Source organism: Carcharodon carcharias, chromosome 5 (assembly GCF_017639515.1).
Source record: "Carcharodon carcharias isolate sCarCar2 chromosome 5, sCarCar2.pri, whole genome shotgun sequence".
Taxonomy (NCBI): domain Eukaryota; kingdom Metazoa; phylum Chordata; class Chondrichthyes; order Lamniformes; family Lamnidae; genus Carcharodon; species Carcharodon carcharias.
The window spans coordinates 81,539,467-81,554,516 of NC_054471.1; positions in this window are offsets into that span (position 1 = coordinate 81,539,467).

Here is a 15,050-nt window from a genome sequence, read left to right on the forward strand (position 1 = left end):
CTCCCTCTGGATTCTTACCTTCTCTTGATCTTTTCATTGAGAACTGTCGGCGCGACATTAGTCGTCTCAATTTCTCTGCTCCTCTCACCCATTCTAACCTGTCTCTCGCTGAACTTACTGCACTCCATTCTCTCAGGTCCAACCCTGACATTGTCATCAAACCCGCTGACAAGGGTGGTGCTGTTGTTGTCTGGCGCACTGACCTCTACCTCGCGGAGGCTGAGCGTCAACTCGCAGACACTTCCTCCTACCTCTCCCTGGACCATGACCCCACCACTGAACATCAAGCCATTGTTTCCAGGACTGTCACTGACCTCATCTCCTCTGGGGATCTCCCTCCCACAGCTTCCAACCTGATAGTCGCCCAACCTCGGACGGCCCGCTTCTATCTCCTACCCAAAATCCACAAACAGAACTGCCCCGGTAGACCGATCGTCTCAGCTTGCTCCTGCCCCACAGAACTCATTTCTCGTTATCTTGACTCCCTTCTCTCTCCCCTTGTCCAGTCCCTTCCCACCTACATCCGTGATTCCTCTGACACCTTCCGTCACATCAACAATTTCCAGTTCCCTGGCCCCAACCGCTTCCTCTTCACCATGGACGTCCAATCCCTCTACACCTCCATCCCCCACCAGGATGGTCTGAGGGCCCTTAGCTTCTTCCTCGAACAGAGGCCCAAACAATCCCCATCCACCACTACTCTCCTCCGTCTGGCTGAACTCGTTCTCACGCTGAAAAATTTCTCCTTCAACTCCTCTCACTTCCTCCAAATAAAAGGTGTGGCTATGGGTACCCGCATGGGCCCCAGCTATGCCTGTCTCTTTATGGGGTATGTGGAACATTCCTTGTTGCAGTCCTACTCCGGCCCCCTTCCACAACTCTTTCTCCGGTACATCGATGATTACTTCGGTGCCGCTTCATGCTCTCGTCGGGACTTGGAAAAATTTATTAATTTTGCTTCCAATCTCCACCCCTCCATCATTTTCACGTGGTCCATCTCTGACACTTCCCTTCCCTTCCTTGACCTCTCTGTCTCAATCTCTGGTGATAGACTGTCCACCAATATCCATTACAAACCCACCAACTCCCACAGCTATCTCGACTACAGCTCCTCACACCCCGCTTCCTGTAAGGACTCCATCCCATTCTCTCAGTTCCTTCGCCTCCGTCGCATCTGTTCCGATGATGCTACCTTCAAAAACAGTTCCTCTGACATGTCCTCCTTCTTCCTTAACCGAGGTTTTCCACCCACGGTCGTTGACAGGGCCCTCAACTGTGTCCGGCCCATCTCCTGCGCATCCGCCCTCACGCCTTCTCCTCCCTCCCAGAAACATGATAGGGTCCCCCTTGTCCTCACTTATCACCCCACCAGCCTCCGCATTCAAAGGATCATCCTCCGCCATTTCCGCCAACTCCAGCATGATGCCACCACCAAACACATCTTCCCTTCACCCCCTTATCGGCATTCCGTAGGGATCACTCCCTCCGGGACACCCTGGTCCACTCCTCCATCACCCCCTACTCCTCAACCGCCTCCTATGGCACCACCCCATGCCCACGCAAAAGATGCAACACCTGCCCCTTCACTTCCTCTCTCCTCACCGTCCAAGGACCCAAACACTCCTTTCAAGTGAAGCAGCATTTCACTTGCATTTCCCCCAACTTAGTCTACTGCATCCGTTGCTCCCAATGTGGTCTCCTCTACATTGGAGAGACCAAACGTAAACTGGGCGACCGCTTTGCAGAACACCTGCGGTCTGTCCGCAAGAATGACCCAAACCTCCCTGTCGCTTGCCATTTTAACACTCCACCCTGCTCTCTTGCCCACATGTCTGTCCTTGGCTTGCTGCATTGTTCCAGTGAAGCCCAACGCAAACTGGAGGAACAACACCTCATCTTCCGATTAGGGACTTTACAGCCTTCCGGACTGAATATTGAATTCAACAACTTTAGGTCGTGAACTCCCTCCCCCATCCCCACCCCCTTTCTGTTTCCCCCTTCCTTTTTTTTCCAATAAATTATAAAGATTTTCCTTTTCCCACCTATTTCCATTAAAAAAAAATTAAAAAAAAACCCCACTAGAGCTATACCTTGAGTGCCCTACCATCCATTCTTAATTAGCACATTCGTTTAGATGTTGAATAAATGTTGGCCTAGCCAGTGACACCCACATCCCATGTACAAATAAAACAAAAAATGTAGGTGGATATCAAAAACAAGGAACAAATTTAAGCTTGCACTGCTGTTCAGGAGCCTGGCCACTAACTGTGCACACTGATACTTCCTGCACCTTTCTAGCTAGTGGGTGTAAAACTACCAGCGATTTTCCAATATTGGTGGCAGTAGCAAATTACCCCCTGAAAACCCAATAGAGGTAATACAGAGGTATACTTAAAAAAAATGCCTGTTGGCTCAGATGATGACTAAACTTCATCATCATCAGATTGGTTGGCCAATCAAGAATGATGGGTTGAAACTGATTTTGTCTTTGGATGTGAATCAAAATGCATGGCAGGAAACAATGTAGCCTATAAATTACTGTAACACAATTGCAATTAATTCAGTGCAATTTATCAAAGATAAGGACTTCATTCCCTTCACATGCAGTTATTTAGTGAGGCCTGGAAATGATTTTCATGGTGAGTGCACAATACTAAGAGTCAATATTTGTCTCCTTCTCCTTGCATGTGCTCAGTTCACTTCATGGCAATAGTCAATGGCAAGGTTTGAGCTCTGGAGGTTGCCCATTGCACTAGTTTGAAAACATGGCAAACGTCAGAGCTCCTTTATCCAAAATGAGACAGCGAATACAACATGACTGAATTTAATTGTTCCTTTGACTATTAAAATCTACAAACGGTCAAACCCAATGAAATACAATCTGATGTCTAACACCCTGAAGGTAATTTTAACTCCACCACAATGGGTGAGAGGGGTGCGACTTTAAAGCAAAACCCAAACTGCTGTGAACATTCCTGTTTGATTTTAATTTAATGGTGGGTTTATCTCTCATTATTGCTATTCCTTCTCTGCCTCTGGTTCAAAATCATGGCAATCCCTCCCTAACAGCACTGTGGGTGTATCTACACCAAATGGACTTCAGTGGTTCAAGAAGGCAGCTCAACACCACCTCCCCAAGGGCAATTAAGGGTGGGCAGTAAATGCTGGCCCAGCCAGCAACACACACATCCCGTAAATGAATTTTTAAAAAATCTGTTGGTAGAAGTTTCTGGATGAGTTGGTTCTATATTAGGAGCCATTAAGCTTTAAAGCCACTGGTGAGTCGGATTTCCTTGTCCTCTTGGAGCAGGACATTTTTCAAACATTGTTTTCTTCACAGAAAATTTAAATTTTTCACATAAAAATGGGCCCATGCAATCTTCCCATAGATGGGAAGAGGTTCGAGTGAGGGTAGGGTCATGACCCTGGACAAACGTCCTCTTGGCATCAGGGTCTCGACTGAAGACCCTGGAGGAAATCTGTTTTTCATGTATTTTCATTGGGTCGAGCGGGTTTTGGAAGGCTTCTGAAAACCCAACTTGCTGAGAGTTTGGGGGTCTTGGGGGATGCCTCTGATGAGTGGGCAATGTTCTGACAGGTGAGTATTAAATGCTTTTACAACCTTTAGATGTCATTATTAGATACTGTATTATATGGTAGATGCTTTTTAACTGCACTGATTGACCATAGGGCTCTGTGCTGCAAATGTAAGTTGACCATTACATAGACCAGCATTGTTTAAATGTTTAAGTGCATTAGACTTTTTTTCCCTTTTGAAAAGAAATGCCATAATGCATTCAAAACTGTAGAAAAAATGTGTTTTGGAAGGTGCCTTTCATGATCTGGACAGGGATTAAAATGTCCAGAGTCCTTTAACTTAGAATAAAATTGCCTTGCTGCTGAAACTTAGAAAACAAATCCAACCGCCTGCTGCACTCCTTTGATTGATAGGCTATTTTGTTTGAAATAGAGGAAATAAATGACCTGGTTTTTCAGTTTCAATAGGCTTCATTGTCTGCAATGAAGGGGTTGTTTTGACAGCTGAATCCATCATGAATGCTAGGCTGAGTTTCAAAGGCTGTGAGCCAGTCAGCTCAGGAAGAGATTGTGTAAATAGTTCAATCCACAGTTATTAAAGGATTATGAAGAGATGTGTGTTTGTTTTCATAATTGAATGACCATTTAAGGGGACTTACATTTTTTTCAATGGGAATTAAGTTTTTTCTATGCAGTATGAATGGTAATGTGTTTGATTGACAGCTCTATTAAATTGTCAGAGGTTTAATTTTTTAAGTCCATTTCAAAGGATTCCTATTGTTATTACATGACTCCTGATGACTTTACATTTTGGATACTGGGCAAGTGGCTATGGAGGATACCTAAGTGGCATGTGGAATATGAGGGGCTGAGGGAGGTGAGGGTTGAGAATTATGAGGCATATGAATGATGTGCTGAGTTGAGCCAATGTCCCAGGAAACCGAGGCAGGCCTTCTAACTAGCCCGCCTTGGTACCAGCAGTCTCTCAACACTGCCACAGGAGTCAGGAAACTGAACTCCGCCTCACAATATCTCCAGGAGATGAAAATATGGTGGATATGGGTAGAAGTGATGGGATTGGGTTTCTAAAGTTGGGAAACAGAAGGACCTGTGCTTCCTGAGTTCAACACAAAAATCCAATGCACTGAATTTAATCATTTCCTAGCTGTGGCACTACAGAGGCAGTAGCTTGCCTGAGATTGAACAAAACAATAATTATTATTTCAAAGTTTAGTCAAGGGCTCTTTTATTGTTAGGCTCAGCTGATGAGCACGAGTTTAATCATCTAGGTTTGAAAAGATAATTTGACAGTGTTACAAAACCAATATTCAATAATAAAATCAACTTGTGTTCGCAGCTTAGAACAATCCAAAGTACATCACACTCGAATTAAACACTTTGAAGTGCAGTCACTGTTATTATCGATGTAGATGTCCACTGCAGCAGATATACACAAAGAAAGTCTCACAAACAGCAACAAGAAAAAAAAGTTGCAAGATAATCTGTTCCAGTTGGTTAAAAGCAAAATATTGTGAATGCTGGAAATCTGAAATAAAAACAGAAAATGCTGGAAAAATTCAGCAGGTCAGGCAGCATCTGTGCAGAGAAAAACAGAGTTAATGTTTCAAGTCCATACGACCCTTCTTCAGAGCGCAGTTGGTGTTGTTTGAGAGATAAATTTTGGCCAGGGGAAGGCACTTGTTCTTTTCCAGATAATGCCAGTGGATCTTTTACACTCACCTGTGGGGCCAGGCAGAGCCTTGGTTTAATAACTTATCTGAAAGTACTTCCTTCAGTACGAATTGAAATGCTAGCCAAGATTATGTACTTGAATCCTGGAGTGACGCTTGGAAACCAAAGCCGCCTGACATAGGCAATAGGTGAGCCAAGACTGGCACTTAACATATTTTACCTGGCTGCTATTTAAACTGTGCATTATAAATGGAGTTGGATTGTTAAATAGGGGACAAAGGAGTTAATATAAACAGAGTAAAATTATTATAAAAACAAAAAAAAACTGCGGATGCTGGAAATCCAAAACAAAAACAGAATTACCTGGAAAAACTCAGCAGTCTGGCAGCATCGGCGGAGAAGAAAAGAGTTGACGTTTCGAGTCCTCATGACCCTTCGACAGAACTTGAGTTCAAGTCCAAGAAAGAGTTGAAATATAAACCGGTTTAAGGTGTGTGTCGGGGGGGGGGTGGTGGCGAGAGAGAGAGAGAGAGAGAAGTGGAGGGGGTTGGTGTGGTTGTAGGGACAAACAAGCAGTGATAGAAGCAGATCATCAAAAGATGTCACAAACAATAGAACAAAAGAACACAGAGGTGTTAAAGTTGGTGATATTATCTAAACGAATGTGCTAATTAAGAATGGATGTTAGGGCACTCAAGGTATAACTCTAGTGGGGGTGGGGAGAGCATAAAAGATTTAAAAATAATGGAAATAGGTGGGAAAAGAAAAATCTATATAATTTATTGGAAAAAAACAAAAGGAAGGGGGAAACAGAAAGGGGGTGGGGATGGAGGAGGGAGCTCAAGACCTAAAGTTGTTGAATTCAATATTCAGTCCGGAAGGCTGTAAAGTGCCTAGTCGGAAGATGAGGTGTTGTTCCTCCAGCTTGCTTCACTGGAACAATGCAGCAAGCCAAGGACAGACATGTGGGCAAGAGAGCAGGGTGGAGTGTTAAAATGGCAAGCGACAGGGAGGTTTGGGTCATTCTTGCGGACAGACCGCAGGTGTTCTGCAAAGCGGTCGCCCAGTTTACGTTTGGTCTCTCCAATGTAGAGGAGACCACATTGGGAGCAACGAATGCAGTAGACTAAGTTGGGGGAAATGCAATTGAAATGTTGCTTCACTTGAAAGGAGTGTTTGGGCCCTTGGACGGTGAGGAGAGAGGAAGTGAAGGGGCATGTGTTGCATCTTTTGCGTGGGCATGGGGTGGTGCCATAGGAGAGGGTTGAGAAGTAGGGGGTAATGGAGGAGCGGACCAGGGTGTCCCGGAGGGAGCGATCCCTACGGAATGCCGACGGGGGGGGGTGAAGGGAAGATGTGTTTGGTGGTGGCATCATGCTGGAGTTGGCGGAAATGGCAGAGGATGATCCTTTGAATGCGGAGGCTGGTGGGGTGATAAGTGAGGACACGGGGGACCCTATCATGTTTCTGGGAGGGAGGAGAAGGCATGAGGGCGGATGCACGGGAGATGGGCCGGACACGGTTGAGGGCCCTGTCAATGACCATGGGTGGAAAACCTTGGTTAAGGAAGAAGGAGGACATGTCAGAGGAACTGTTTTTGAAGGTAGCATCATCGGAACAGATGCGACGGAGGTGAAGGAACTGAGAGAATGGGATGGAGTCCTTACAGGAAGCGGGGTGTGAGGAGCTGTAGTCGAGGTAGCTGTGGGAGTCGGTGGGTTTGTAATGGATATTGGTGGACAGTCTATCACCAGTGATTGAGACAGAGAGATCAAGGAAGGGAAGGGAAGCGTCAGAGATGGACCACGTGAAAATGATGGATGGGTGGAGATTGGAAGCAAAATTAATAAAGTTTTCCAAGTCCATTCTCTCAGGACCAACCCTGACATTGTCATCAAACCCGCTGACAAGGGTGGTGCTGTTGTTGTCTGGTGCACTGACCTCTACCTCGCGGAGGCTGAGCATCAACTCGCAGACACTTCCTCCTACCTCTCCCTGGACCATGACCCCACCACTGAACATCAAGCCATTGTTTCCAGGACTGTCACTGACCTCATCTCCTCTGGGGATCTCCCTCCCACAGCTTCCAACCTCGGACGGCCCGCTTCTATCTCCTACCCAAAATCCACAAATAGAACTGCCCCAGTAGACCAATCGTCTCAGCTTGCTCCTGCCCCACAGAACTCATTTCTCGTTATCTTGACTCCCTTCTCTCTCCCCTTGTCCAGTCCCTTCCCACCTACATCCGTGATTCCTCTGACACCTTACGTCACATCAACAATTTCCAGTTCCCTGGCCCCAACCATTTCCTCTTCACCATAGACGTCCAATCCCTCTACACCTCCATCCCCCACAAGGATGGTCTGAGGGCCCTTAACTTCTTCGTTGAACAGAGGCCCAAACAATCCCCATCCACCACTACTCTCCTCCGTCTGGCTGAACTCGTTCTCACACTGAAAAATTTCTCCTTCAACTCCTCTCACTTCCTCCAAATAAAAGGTGTGGCTATGGGTACCCGCATGTGCCCCAGCTATGCCTGTCTCTTTATGGCATATGTGGAACATTCCTTGTTGCAGTCCTACTCTGGCCCCCTTCCACAACTCTTTCTCCGGTACATCGATGATTACTTCGGTGCTGCTTCATGCTCTCGTCGGGACTTGGAAAAATTTATTAATTTTGCTTCCAATCTCCACTCCTCCATCATTTTCATGTGGTCCAACTCTGACACTTCCCTTCCCTTCCTTGATCTCTCTGTCTCAATCTCTGGTGATAGACTGTCCACCAATATCCACTACAAACCCACCAACTCCCACAGCTACCTCGACTACAGCTCCTCACACCCCGCTTCCTGTAAGGACTCCATCCCATTCTCTCAGTTCCTTCACCTCTGTTCCGATGATGCTACCTTCAAAAACAGTTCCTCTGACATGTCCTCCTTCTTCCTTAACCAAGGTTTTCCACCCACGGTCGTTGACAGGGCCCTCAACCGTGTCCAGCCCATCTCCCGTGCATCCGCCCTCACACCTTCTCCACCCTCCCAGAAACATGATAGGGTCCCCCTTGTCCTCACTTATCACCCCACCAGCCTCCGCATTCAAAGGATCATCCTCTGCCATTTCTGCCAACTCCAGCATGATGCCACCACCAAACACATCTTCCCTTCACCCCCCCTATAGGCATTCTGTAGGGATCGCTCCCTCCAGGACACCCTGGTCCATCCTCCATTACCCCCTACTCCTCAACCCCCTCCTATGGCACCACCCCATGCCCACGCAAAAGATGCAACACCTGCCCCTTCACTTCCTCTCTCCTCACCGCCCAAGGGCCCAAACACTCCTTTCAAGTGAAGCAGCATTTCAATTGCATTTCCCCCAACTTAGTCTACTGCATTCGTTGCTCCCAATGTAGTCTCCTCTACATTGGAGAGACCAAACGTAAACTGGGCGACCGCTTTGCAGAACACCTGCGGTCTGTCCGCAAGAATGACCCAAACCTCCCTGTCGCTTGCCATTTTAACACTCCACCCTGCTCTCTTGCCCACATGTCTGTCCTTGGCTTGCTGCATTGTTCCAGTGAAGCCCAACGCAAACTGGAGGAACAACACCTCATCTTCCGACTAGGCACTTTACAGCCTTCCGGACTGAATATTGAATTCAACAACTTTAGGTCTTGAGCTCCCTCCTCCATCCCCACCCCCTTTCTGTTTCCCCCTTCCTTTTGTTTTTTTTCCAATAAATTATATAGATTTTTCTTTTCCCACCTATTTCCATTATTTTTAAATATTTTTAAATCCTTTATGCTCTCCCCACCCCCACTAGAGCTATACCTTGAGTGCCCTAACATCCATTCTTAATTAGCACATTCGTTTAGATAATATCACCAACTTTAACACCTATGTGTTCTTTTGTTCCATTGTTTGTGACATCTTTTGATGATCTGCTTCTATCACTGCTTGTTTGTCCCTACAACCACACCAACCCCCTCCACTTCTCTATCTCTCTCTCTCTCTCGCCACTACCCAGCCCCCCCCCACACACACACACACCTTAAACCAGCTTATATTTCAACTCTTTCTTGGACTTGAACTCAAGTTCTGTCGAAGGGTCATGAGGACTCGAAATGTCAACTCTTTTCTTCTCCGCCGATGCTGCCAGACCTGTTGAGTTTTTCCAGGTAATTCTGTTTTTGTACAGTAAAATTATTGCTGCTTCCGTGAGTGGTATTTTCTAGCCTACAGCTTGCTTCTAATGCTGGAAACCATCGAGACACTTCACAGGAGTGCAAATGAAATTTGACACTGTGTGCCATCAGTAGTTATTAGGGCATGTGACCAAAAGCTTGTTCAATGAGGTAGATTTTAAAAGGAGTTCTTTAGAAAGAGATATTTTAGGATGGGAATTTCAGAACCTAAAGTCCTAGGCAGCTGAAGGCAAGGCCACCAATGGTAGAATGGTGACACTCAGTGATGCACAAGAGGCCAGAATTAGAGGAGCACAAATATTTTGGGGCCTTGTAGGGCTGGAGGAAGGTTACAGAGTCAGGGAGAGGTAAGGCAATAGGGGATTTGAGCAAATTGAAGTGATGGTTGATCAGACGACTGTGAAGTCAACAACAACAGGGTGTTGGGTGAACAGGTCTTGACTCAGCAGGTCTGGCAGCATCTGTGAAGAGAGAAACAGAGTTAATGTTTTAAGTCCATATGACTCTGAAGAAGAGTCAGTAGGACTCAAAACATTAACTCTGTTTCTCACTGCACAGAAGCTGCCATCACCTGCTGAGTTTTTCCAGTATTTTCTGTTTTTATTTCAGATTTTCTGCATTTGCAGTATTTTGTTTTTATTAATTTGGAAGAGTCAAGATTGGGGGTAAGAGTGAGCCAATATACTCGGCAAAGGGCAAATGGCAACATTAAAATAAAATGACTAAAGCATGAACTGGAACTTGTGGTCAGTGCAGGAGGCGTTCCAGCTGGGCTGCATATTATTATAAGCCTTTTAACACTGATCCATGCAATACATCAATGATACCAAATGCAACTTAAGTGTGGTAACAATTAATTCATCTCCTTATTCGTCCTCTCAAAAATATCTCTTCACATTTACATTTGCAGACACAAATTCAGAATTCCATGTACCCATTTTGTGGTGAGACATGATGCTATATTTGTTAAGGCCGTCACTAGGTGCTTTTGGTGACTTCAAGAAATGACTGCTTGCTCATTAAAAAATATTTAAACTTCCATATCTAAAGGATCGTGAGATTGCCTCCATCATTCCCATCTTTACTTCCCTTATATAACCTGGATGTTTCCTATCAGATGGGTACCTTTAATTTGACCATTGGCAACCTTTTAAATATCTCCCGCCCTCTATTTTTAATCTTAACTCATTTCTCTAACACTTCCTCCTTTACGAAGACATTGGTAGCATCCTCATCTTTAGTGAAGGCAGATATACATACTCCATTATTAACTCAGACAGACCCCTTGCCTCCACAAGATTTCATTTTTGCTTACGAATCAGCCCCACCTTTCATATAATTGGTCTTTTACTTTTATATGTTTCTAAAAGATTTGGGTTTTCTTCATGTTACTTCCTAAATTCTCAATCTGTTCTGCTGTTTTCCTATTCTGTACTTCTCTATTTCTGTATTCACCATGGCTTGCTGCAGTGTCATAAACCTAACATTTGAATGTCCTTCTTTTCCCGGTCATGGGATTGTGTCTAGTCTGTACCAAAACCATTCCTTCTTTGAAGGCCTCCCATCGCTCATTGACTGTTTAACCTGTCAGTCTTTGACTCCAGTCCACCTGAGCCAGATGCCCTTTCAAATCACTGAAATTGGCTACCGCCCAGTTAAGTATTTTCAACATTTGATTGTACCTTGTCTCTGTTTGCAGATCTACTCTATACCTAATGATATAATGGTCACTGTTTCCAAATACCCTCTCACTGTAACATGTCCCACTTCATTCCCAATGAGGTCCAGCACTACTGTGGATTAGAAGCATATTGATTAAGGAAATTCTCTGGTAAGCATCTCTGGAATTGGTCACCCTCTTTGCTCCTTACACTGATACTCTTCCAATCTATATTAGGATGATTGAAGTCCTCCATTATCACTACTCTAGTTCTGTAATTTCCCTGCAAATTTGCTCCTCTTTCTCTTTTTCATGTAGCGTCCTCATTTGTGTGAGGTTTGCTAATCATTGTTCTCCACCCATCTCGATTTCCATGATGCTGGTGGTGGGTCTCAGTGGACCAACCAGATTTGGAGAAAATCAAGTGTGGCAGTGAAAAGAATTGGGTAAGTAATTGGTTGGTGAGTATTTTACTTGTTATGTTCATTTAAATACTTTTAAATACTGGCACAAATTATTAGTAACTTTAATGTTTTCTTCAAAATAAGGTTTTTGTAATAGCAGTTGTACTTATTGTGAGTACTAGGATTTATTAATTAAAATAAATAAAAATATAAAAAAAGAAACATAAATAAATGTAACTAAAACTTTAAAATAAAATAAATAAAATAAAATAATTAAAATAAATACCTAAGACACATACTCCCCACCCTTAGTGCTGCCCCCCCCCACCCCAGACTCCCCGCACCCCCACTCAGTTCTTCGCCCTTCCTGACTCCTTCAGACACCATTACTTCCTCCACCACAATTAGCCCTTCCCCCTTCCCAATTCCTTTCTCCATCCTTAATTCTTCCTCTAGCCTTACTACTTCCCATTTCCGCACTCCTTTCTTCTCCTGGACTCCCTTCCCTCTTTCCTTCCTCCCGCCGAATTCCTTCCCTTACACCTTCCATCCCCTTACACCTACCTCCCCAGTTGCTGTCTTCTCCCCATTACCCTCTTCTCCCCATACTTCCTCACCCCCCACCACATCTCCTCAAACACCTTCAATCCCCCCACTTCCAACCTCATCTCCCCAAGATCTTCATTCCCCCCTCCCAACCTCACCCCACCCTGACACCTTCATTACCCCCCTCCCAACCTCACCCCATCCTGACACCTTCATTCCCCCCTCCCAACCTCACCCCATCCTGACACCTTCATTACCCCCTCCCAACCTCACCCCATCCTAACACCTTCATTACTCCCTCCCAACCTCACCCAATCCTGACACCTTCATTTCCCCCTCCCAACCTCACCCCATCCTGACACCTTCATTACCCCCTCGCAACCTCACCCCATCCTGACACCTTCATTACCCCCCTCCCATCCTCACCCCATCCTGACACCTTCATTACCCCCCTCCCAACCTCACCCCATCCTGACACCTTCATTACCCCCATCCCAACCTCACCCCATCCTGACACCTTCATTACCCCCCTCCCAACCTCACCCCATCCTGACACCTTCAATCCCCCCTCCCAACCTCACCCCATCCTGACACCTTCATTACCCCCTCGCAACCTCACCCCATCCTGACACCTTCATTACCCCCCTCCCAACCTCACCCCATCCTGACACCTTCATTCCCCCCTCCCAACCTCACCCCATCCTGACACCTTCATTACTCCCCTCCCAACCTCACCCCATCCTGACACCTTCATTACTCCCCTCCCAACCTCACCCCATCCTGACACCTTCATTACTCCCTCCCAACCTCACCCCATCCTGACACCTTCATTACCCCCCTCCCAACCTCACCCCATCCTGACACCTTCATTCCCCCCTCCCAACCTCACCCCATCCTGACACCTTCATTACCCCCCTCCCAACCTCACCCCATCCTGACACCTTCATTACCCCCCTCCCAACCTCACCCCATCATGACACCTTCATTACCCCCATCCCAACCTCACCCCATCCTGACACCTTCATTCCCCCCTCCCAACCTCACCCCATCCTGACACCTTCATTACCCCCCTCCCAACCTCTCCCCATCCTGACACCTTCATTACCCCCCTCCCAACCTCACCCCATCCTGACAACTTCATTACTCCCTCCCAACCTCACCCCATCATGACACCTTCATTACCTCCCTCCCAACCTCACCGTCCCCAGCACCCCTTCCTTTCCAAGTTGATCCTAGACCTTCCTCTCCCAGCCCACATGACACATCTTCCTCTCCAAAACACAGCTGGATTTTCCTCTGCTGCCTCAACCATCATCCATTGCGAGCAGTACTTCAATGGTAACTTTTCACCTTCTGTGAGCTGCTTCGCAGCAAAGCCATGTTCACGGGAATTCACCCAGCATGCGATGGGCATTCCTCCAGGATCCTGTTGCTGTCAGGCTCCAGCATCTTCTGCTTCTCGGATGTCTGCAATGTGGGCAAAGCCTTGGCGGTAAGTCCCGAAATTCTGCACGCCACAGTTGCCAAGACATATTCTGCGCCCAGCAGGCAATCATGCTGGCATTGGTGGATGATCCAGCAGTGGGGGGATGATTCCGGCAGGCTGGCCTTATAATGATCTGCTGATGTATTACAATGAGGTTCCCAATGACTGAAGGTGGGGAACACGGCCCACCATTGACAGGCAGAGTGGACGATCATAAACTGGTTTCACACTGTCATGAAACTGATTTCTGGACTTACTGTCATATTGTCCACTTAGGCAGCTGAGCACACCCAACGCCAGCAGGCACAGAAAATTCCGACCCACATCTCGAGTATTATGTGCAGCTTTGGTCTCCTTATTTAAGGAAGGATGTAAATGCGTTGGAGGTGGTTCAGAGGAGATCTACTAGATTGATACCTGGAATGAACGGGTTGTCTTATGAGGAAAGGTTGGACAGGCTGGGCTTGTTTCCACTGGGGTTTAGAAGAGTGAGGGGTGACTTGATTGAAGTATATAAGATCCTGGATGGTCTCGACAAGGTAGACATCAAAAGGATGTTTCCTCTTGTGGGTGAGTCCAGCACTAGGTCTTAAAATTAAATGCCCTTTTAGGACAGAGGAGTAGAGAATTTTTTTCTCTCAGAGGGTTGTGCAACTTTGGAACTCTCTGACTCAGAAGGCAGTGGGGGTGGGGTCACTGAATATTTTTAAGGCAGAGGTAGATAGATTCTTGTTAGGCAAGGGAATCAAAGGTTATCGGGGTAGATGCAAATGTGGAATTTGGAATAGAAACAGATCAGCCATGATCTTAATGAATGATGGAGCAGGCTTGAGGGGCTGAATGTCCTACTTTTGCTCCTGTTTCATGTGTTTATAAATAAAAACCTACCTCCTTGCAGATATGTCCAATGTTTAGAATCAAATCGAAGTGATCCTACTTTCAGATAACTGCAGTGGAGAGATCACTCTCCCAGTGACTAACCAACATGGCAACATTGTAAGCCTCACAGTGTGAAGAAATTGCAGCCTGTCTTGTTTTAACTGGATGGAGCCTTTTTGAATTAATTATGTTTTTAATGGCATCTTTGCTGATCTCTTCCTGAGATCAGAATTAGTATGCTCCATCCCCAGCAGTTAATTATACACAACCTTAGGTTCTGAATTCCATCCCCTTGGCCAAAGTTATGACAGCTGGTAAGTTACTGCTAGTGTGACTTTAGTAAAGGATCAGGAGCTGTTGGCTCTTTTGGTAAGGAACGATATTTCGGGTGATGATAAAATCTACAAAATGACAACTGGGGAAAATAAACTTTTAAAGTCATTCTCTCATCCAGGATTAGAAGCAACATTCATTTTTCAACTTTAACATGGAGAATTAGCACAGATCTAATTTTTAAAAAGCATGGACAAGTAGAAGAGGTAATTTGAGAATTTGTTTCAAATAATCCTAGAACAGGCTGTGGGAAAGACTGTGTTTCCCATGTCATGTCCCAGAAACATGGAAGGGATCATAAACTGTTTAAAAT